Raw genomic sequence first — 6,989 nt, 5'->3', positions numbered from 1 at the left:
CATCCCTTGCCTGGGATAGTTCTGGTTTTCCAGCTAAACAGGGACCACAGGAGTATATGCATAAGCTAGGCTCACCCGCTTAGCTAAAATGCCTTGCACATCAATAGCATCATCATCAAATGACCAGAAATCAAGGCATAGTTCAGCACACTCACCTTTTGTTAACTGATGCTTATAAAAGGTAAAGGGACCCCTGACCATTAGGTCCAGTCGTGACCGACTCTGGGGTTGCGACGCTCATCTCGTTTTATTGGCCGAGGGAGCCGGCGTACAGCTTCCGGGTCATGTGGCCAGCATGACTAATCTGCTTCTGGTGAACCAGAGCAGCGCACAGAAACGCTGTTTTCGAACTGCTAGGTTGGCAGGAGCAGGGACCGAGCAATGGGAGCTCACCCCGTCGTGGGGATTCGAACCGCCAACCTTCCGATCGGCAAGTCCTAGGCTCTGTGGTTTAACCCACAGCGCCACCCGCATCCCTCAAACCGATGCTTATACTGGACGCTAGATATTTTTGGATATGTTGAATAAAACAAGTGCACCACACCCGATCATCAGGCATGTGCTATATATCCTGTATGCACAGTGCACTCATAACATGTCTTTCTCTGGAGAGGAGCCACTGGGCACAGTGGAGGTATCTCAGATGCTTCCAAATTGCTCTAAGTGGCAACAATATCACACAATGGGAAGTGTAGCGGAAAGTGGTTTGTTTCAGTATATGGGTAGCTCTGTTAGCTAATCTGTGAAGGCTTGCTTCAGGATCTCAATACTGTATGAAGTTTTCAGGTTGACCAATGCTCTGATTCAGTTTATGTGGTTCCATGCACACTACCTTTAAAAGCACACTCCCTCCCAAAAAATAATAATAATTCTAGGTATTGTGGTTCATGCCTCATAAAGTTATGATTCCCAGCAATCTTAACTAACAACAATGCACATATTTTTTTTGATGGGGAAATGTTGGACTACGCCCCATTTAGGCCTTGTTATTGTCCAAAGGCTACAATCTTAAACTTTGGAGGAAATCCAACAGAATAATAAATATGAGGCTTTCTTCTGAGTAAACGCACATAGGATAGGCCTGGGCTATAACTCTATTTTAACTGCTAATCCATGCATCTGTTTGAATTACCATTTGAATACTTCATATTTTCTTACAGTCTGAATTGATACATCTCAGTGTATATTTGTCAATATACATTTTTATCATTTGTCAGCATACACTGAATGGAGAAATCTCAGCTGATCATTCTCGTGCAATCAGATCAGTTCTGGGGTTTTTTAAAAGCAAGTCGTTATGTTGCTTTAATGTTATGGCAATATGTGCAATTAAAAATCGCATGGAATGTATTAAGAAATGGGTGGTGGTGTCTCCAGGGTTTGCTACAATTAGCAAAAACTGCTTTATGTACGCTGGCAGTTGGATTTAAAGGTAATGGTGTTTCATTGATGGTGCTCAGATGTTGTGAATCTTAGAAGTACTCCCAGTGGTGATAAATTAGTGGGCAGAGGGCAAAGGAGACAGCCAAAATTGCATGATAAATGCAATTTGCCACATGGCCACTGCAATCTATCACACTGAGATCACCAGTACATATGTGGAGTGGGTGTCTGCATCAGAGTTTTGGGTGCTGGCCAGCACATCAAAAGTGCCTCACAAAGTTTCAAGATTGTGGTGCTCTTGGAGTTTCACTGCTGTGTGATTCCTAGGCTACGTTTAGTACATTTGGAAGGAACACAAATTTCACACAAATTTCAAACACTGACAAGCCTTTAGGATTTGAACCCGACTTCTAAAATCCCAAACTTTTACTGTAATGGTTATGTGGGGTTGCTCGTGCGTAAGTTGCCGCCACTCCTGGCTAGGTTGCCTGGTTGAACCCTTTCTCTCTGGACAGCCTCTAACCCGTGGCTGTCTCAGTCGCTGGCAGAATCCGTCAGTGGGCGTTTCTTGAACTTCTTCCAGCAAAGAAGTTCTTTGACGCCAAGTCTCCTCCTACTCTCCCTGCTCGGAAGTCTTCTGTGCAGGGAGGGTGTGGGCAGCGGAGTACCCGTGCTCTCCCCACTGGTCTCCGGTGAAGAGTCCTGAAGCCTCCTCTCCGATTCCCCCATCTGCCCCCCCTTCTCCACTGGTGTTACGCTGATTTCCTTCCCCAGCAGATGGGCTGCCTCTCTCGCTGCTGGGACCCTCTCCGGCATCTCTCTGGATCCTTCCCTCCGCCTCTGGCTCCGATGGCAGTTCCCTGACATTTACAAATTTCACTTTCCCAAGGGAAGGCAGCAAAAACAGGAACAGGATGTACAGTGTGCTGTGTCAAGCCAAATGTTGCTACAGTGGTACCTCGGGTTACATACGCTTCAGGTTACCTACGCTTCAGGTTACAGACTCCGCTAACCCAGAAATATTACCTTGGGTTAAGAACTTTGCTTCAGGATGAAAACAGAAATCGTGCAGCAGTGGTGCAGCGGCAGCAGGAGGCCCCATTAGCTAAAGTGGTGCTTCAGGTTAAGAACAGTTTCAGGTTAAGTATGGACCTCCGGAACAAATTATGTTCTTAACCTGAGGTACCACTGTATTTAGAGCATGGAAGTAAAGGGGTTGATGCAAAGGTTTTTGAAGGGAAATTTGAAGGGAGTGAGGGTGGTGGCGCCATTCAGGGATTCTGGAAAAGTGTTCCAGCTGTGCTGGCTGCAGCTGATGGAGTTGTGGTTCAAAATACCTGGAGGGCACCAGGTTGGGGAAAGGCTGCTCTATACCCCACTGGCTGTCTTCTGTAGCTGCCTCTTAGGCTTTTCCCTTCAAATTCCTCCTCGCATCTCAGATTGTCTCTAAACTAGGATACCAGTTAAGCACATAGGAAGCTGCCTCACACCAAAGTCAGGTCAGCAGCTGTCCAGGATTTCAGGCTGGGGACATTCCCTGCCCTACCTGGAGATGTTGGGGATTGAACCTGCGGCCCTCTGCTTGCAAAGCGGATCCTCTACCACTGAGCTATGGCCCTTCCCCACATTTCCCATGTCTTGATTGCTTTTGTGAGAACACAGTCTGCATATGCAGCATGTTAGAATGCACCCCACTTTATTTCCTGCTGCAATCGCTAAAGAGATTTAGTATCGCCCCCTTTAATTTCTATGGGTTTTCCCAGTGAAAGTTTATGGCATTTTAAATACCAGGGGTGGCAAAGGCTGGGCTTTCCCCCACCCCCACCCCCACTGGAAGTCTCACTTAAGAAACCAACTGTGTTTGCCAGAGGAAGCTCATGACATGCTGTAAGTTTAATTATGTTCAATTCATTAACACAATTAGAGCTGTGAACAATTTATTGACACAGCCAGAAACACTTAGAAACAGCCAGTAAGTCATAGATTATAGGAACTCATTCACCATTCTTTTGCAATGTGAGCAATACTCCAGCAAACTATTAAATCACTTCAGAGCATGGCTTGAGTCATAGTTTTGTTTTTCCGCTCTCTGATGTAAAGTCCTACAATAACTCAACTGTGTTTTGGAAGAAAGTGCTACATTGTGCCGTATTAAATTAAACCATTAATCACAGCACACCACCTTAGCTCTGAAATAACGAGAGCTAAGTCATCAGTACTTATTTTCCTTTTTAAAAAACAGAAACAAAAACTTTGTACAAAGCGGTACAAATTACCTTGGGATTTCTTAGTTGTTTGTTTTACAGGCAGAGAAGGCAGCCATAGCAGAGAAGTGATGTGGTAAAAGTTAGAGCAGCTACAGAGAACTTGTGGGCCTCTGGAGATTGCTGGATTTCAATTCCCATCTGGCTGTGACTGGTAGGAGTTAGTGTCAGACCAAGACTAGGGAGAATCAGCCTCAAATCCCCATGAAGTCAAGGGCAGCTGCCAGTCAGTGTAGACCATAATGGGCTAGATGGACTAATGGTGTTGTTGTTTAGTCATTTAGTCATGTCCAACTCTTCGTGACCCCATGAACCAGAGCACGCCAGGCACTCCTGTCTTCCACTGCCTCCCGCAGTTTGGTCAGACTCATGCTGGTAGCTTCGAGAACACTGTCCAACCATCTCATCCTCTTCTCCTTGTGCCCTCCATCTTTCCCAACATCAGGGCCTTTTCCAGGGAGTCTTCTCTTCTCATGAGGTGGCCAAAGTATTGGAACCTCAGCTTCAGGATCTGGACTAATGTTATGACTGTATAAAGTGTCTTATGTTCGGTGGGTAACTTTGGTTGCTATTTTTCAGTTTAACCTACCTCACAGGATTGTTGTGAACATAATATTTTTTTTTGGGGGGGGTGTTGAACTATATACACAGCCTTTAGCTCCTCAGAAGAAGGGTGAGGTTTTGTTTTGTTTTGTTTTAAATGTGGTAATAGACTGGAATCCTTGAGTAACCACCTAATTTCTAGCCAGACTCCTGTTGCTTTTAACTATCAGAGTTCAACAACTTGCAGTACAGTCTGAAATTAAGCAGGCAAAGTGCCGGTTAGTGTATCCCCCTGAGGAGTTGGAAATGAGACACATAGCTGCTGCTTTTGGTAAACAGGCCTTTGTTTATTGTAAAACACACACAGTTCCACCTTCCAAGGCACCAGTTCATTTTTGCCTATAGCAAGGAGGGGCTCACTCAGACCTAAGTCAGGAAGATGGGGAACGAGAAGATTCACTGTGAACCCCAAGTGCGCAAAATTGTAAAGCCTGGTCCAGACCCAACATCAGCACTAGTTATGCTTGGGGAAATCCTGAGCCCCTGGTCAGATGCATCACTATGTAAATCTTCCAGCAATGGGCTGGGTTGGCTCCTTAAAAGAAACAAAATACAAATTCTGCTGTTTAAATTCCCCCACAATGGTCATTGGCTCTGGCCCTTATGCAGCGCCATCTGCTGGAGTGTTGGGGCCAGTTGTGAGGAAACTTAGGTGGCAGCTGCCTAATACAGTGGTACCTCAGGTTAAGTACTTAATTCATTCCGGAGGTCCGTTCTTAACCTGAAACTGTTCTTAACCTGAAGCACCACTTTAGCTAATGGGGCCTCCCGCTGTCAACGCACCACTGGAGCACAATTTATGTTCTCATCCTGAAGCAAAGTTCTTAACCCAAGGTACTATTTCTGGGTTAATGGAGTCTGTAACCTGAAGCGTCTGTAACCTGAAGCGTATGTAACCCAAGGTACCACTGTAATAATATTCACTGGGCCCATTATTGCCTTTTCACTGCCCCATGCCCCTCTGACCCATTATAATGCCCACTATGGCCTGCCACCTCACCTACCACCTGGCAAGCTGTGTGGTAAGTCTACTAAACACCAGCCCAGTGATGGGAAGGGAGCAGTGGAAGGGAGAAAGGAGAGTTCAGTAGTTGTGGGGCGGGGTGATGAAGGAGGGTGTAACAAAGAAATCTGTAGGGCTTGAAATAGTGGCCTTAGGAGCTGTCTGTCAGGAGGGGTGCCCTTGTCTTCTGTAGAATACAGTATTCCCTCCAGATTCCAGATCTGGCTTTTCAGACATGGCCTCTGCATAGGTTGTTGGACTCCAAATTGTGTGTTTTAATTACATATATTTTAATAGTAACACAATTCATTTTTTTATACTTGGAAGCCTATTCTGGCATGAAGTGTTATATAAAGGAAACAAACCAACCATCAGCCACACAGCCAGCAATGCAAATACAGAAATGATGGGAGTTGTAGTTCAGCAGTATTTGGAGGGCCAGTGGTTTCCTAGGAAGCAAGGACTTCCTGAACCCCTGCATTACTGGCTTACACAGGTTTGTGTCTCCTTTCCAAGAAGGGACTTTTGCCCAGGGACTTTTTTGCCTGGGCAAAAAAATAAAAATAATAACGGTAGTAGCTAACATTGAGGTCTAGCTTTTGTGGAGTAGCTGTCCCATGGCACAGTGCTTGGAGGAAGGACATAGCATCCGCTTATTGTGATGATTTCTTTTTTTAGTGACACTGATAACAAAATATCCATCACGCTTCAGGTTAGAATCATTTATAGAAATGGTGATTTGAGACAGCTAGTATATTTCCTTATGCAAAATGCTTTAAAGCATTAAAATATAATACACCTGCTGCAATATATGTGATTTCAATAGCTCCCTCTGTGGGGCATGTACAATATATTAATTGTAGTGATGTATGTAATAATACAGAAGAGCTGTTGGGTCTACATTTAATTATATGATTAAAAACCATATATGCAGTATATTCACTGTTTCTCAGGCAATCTAGAAAGCGCTGGAAGGTCTTTAATGGCCATCATAAAATTAATAATAAAATGTGTAAAGATAAGCTACCATGAAAATTGCAGAGAAAATGATGACCTGTGTATTTTTGGTTAGGTAGCTTACATGCATGGAACACTGTTAGATATACTTAACCATATTTGGGCAAAATATTATGATGATTGAATAGATGTATATCTCACCATTCTGCTCAAAGAGCACCTTGCATCTGTTTAAAACCAAATGTAAAATGACTTATAAAATGATAAAACAATGCCAGTGAAAAACAATGCAATTTTATGAGAATTAGTTTAAAAACAGCAGCATCATTTCAGATCTAAAGCCTGTTGAAATGAAAACATTCTAATATCCATGTACATTTTGAGCCAGCTAAATCTCAACTTGCAGGGTATTCTAGATCCATCACTGAGACGGCTCAAAATCTGATCCTATCAAGTGCCACTTCCCCATACCTGATGATTCCTAACCAACAGCCCAGGGCCCCACCTTCCAAAACATTTTGGGGTGTCCCCCCAAGAACTTCCTATGTTTGTGTTGTGTGTTTAAGTTTATTGACCATTCCCATGGGTCCCTTCCAAGATGCCATGATCCAAGAAATTTTCCCCAGGCCCTCCACTTTGTCACAGTTTGTTACAAAATTATTATTATCTGACTTCTTGCATTGGTCAACTACTGTGATGCCAAAGGTTCTTGTGTGTGTCCTAGACCAGTCACCCCAGGTTTGTCTGTTAAAAAAAAGCTACTTCACTTTGCCAACTGC

The sequence above is a fragment of the Podarcis melisellensis genome (genome assembly GCF_964234715.1).
Source record: "Podarcis melisellensis genome assembly, chromosome: 3".
NCBI lineage: Eukaryota > Metazoa > Chordata > Lepidosauria > Squamata > Lacertidae > Podarcis > Podarcis melisellensis.
The sequence above is the reverse complement of the archived record's forward strand: the minus strand, read 5'-3'. Positions refer to the sequence as shown.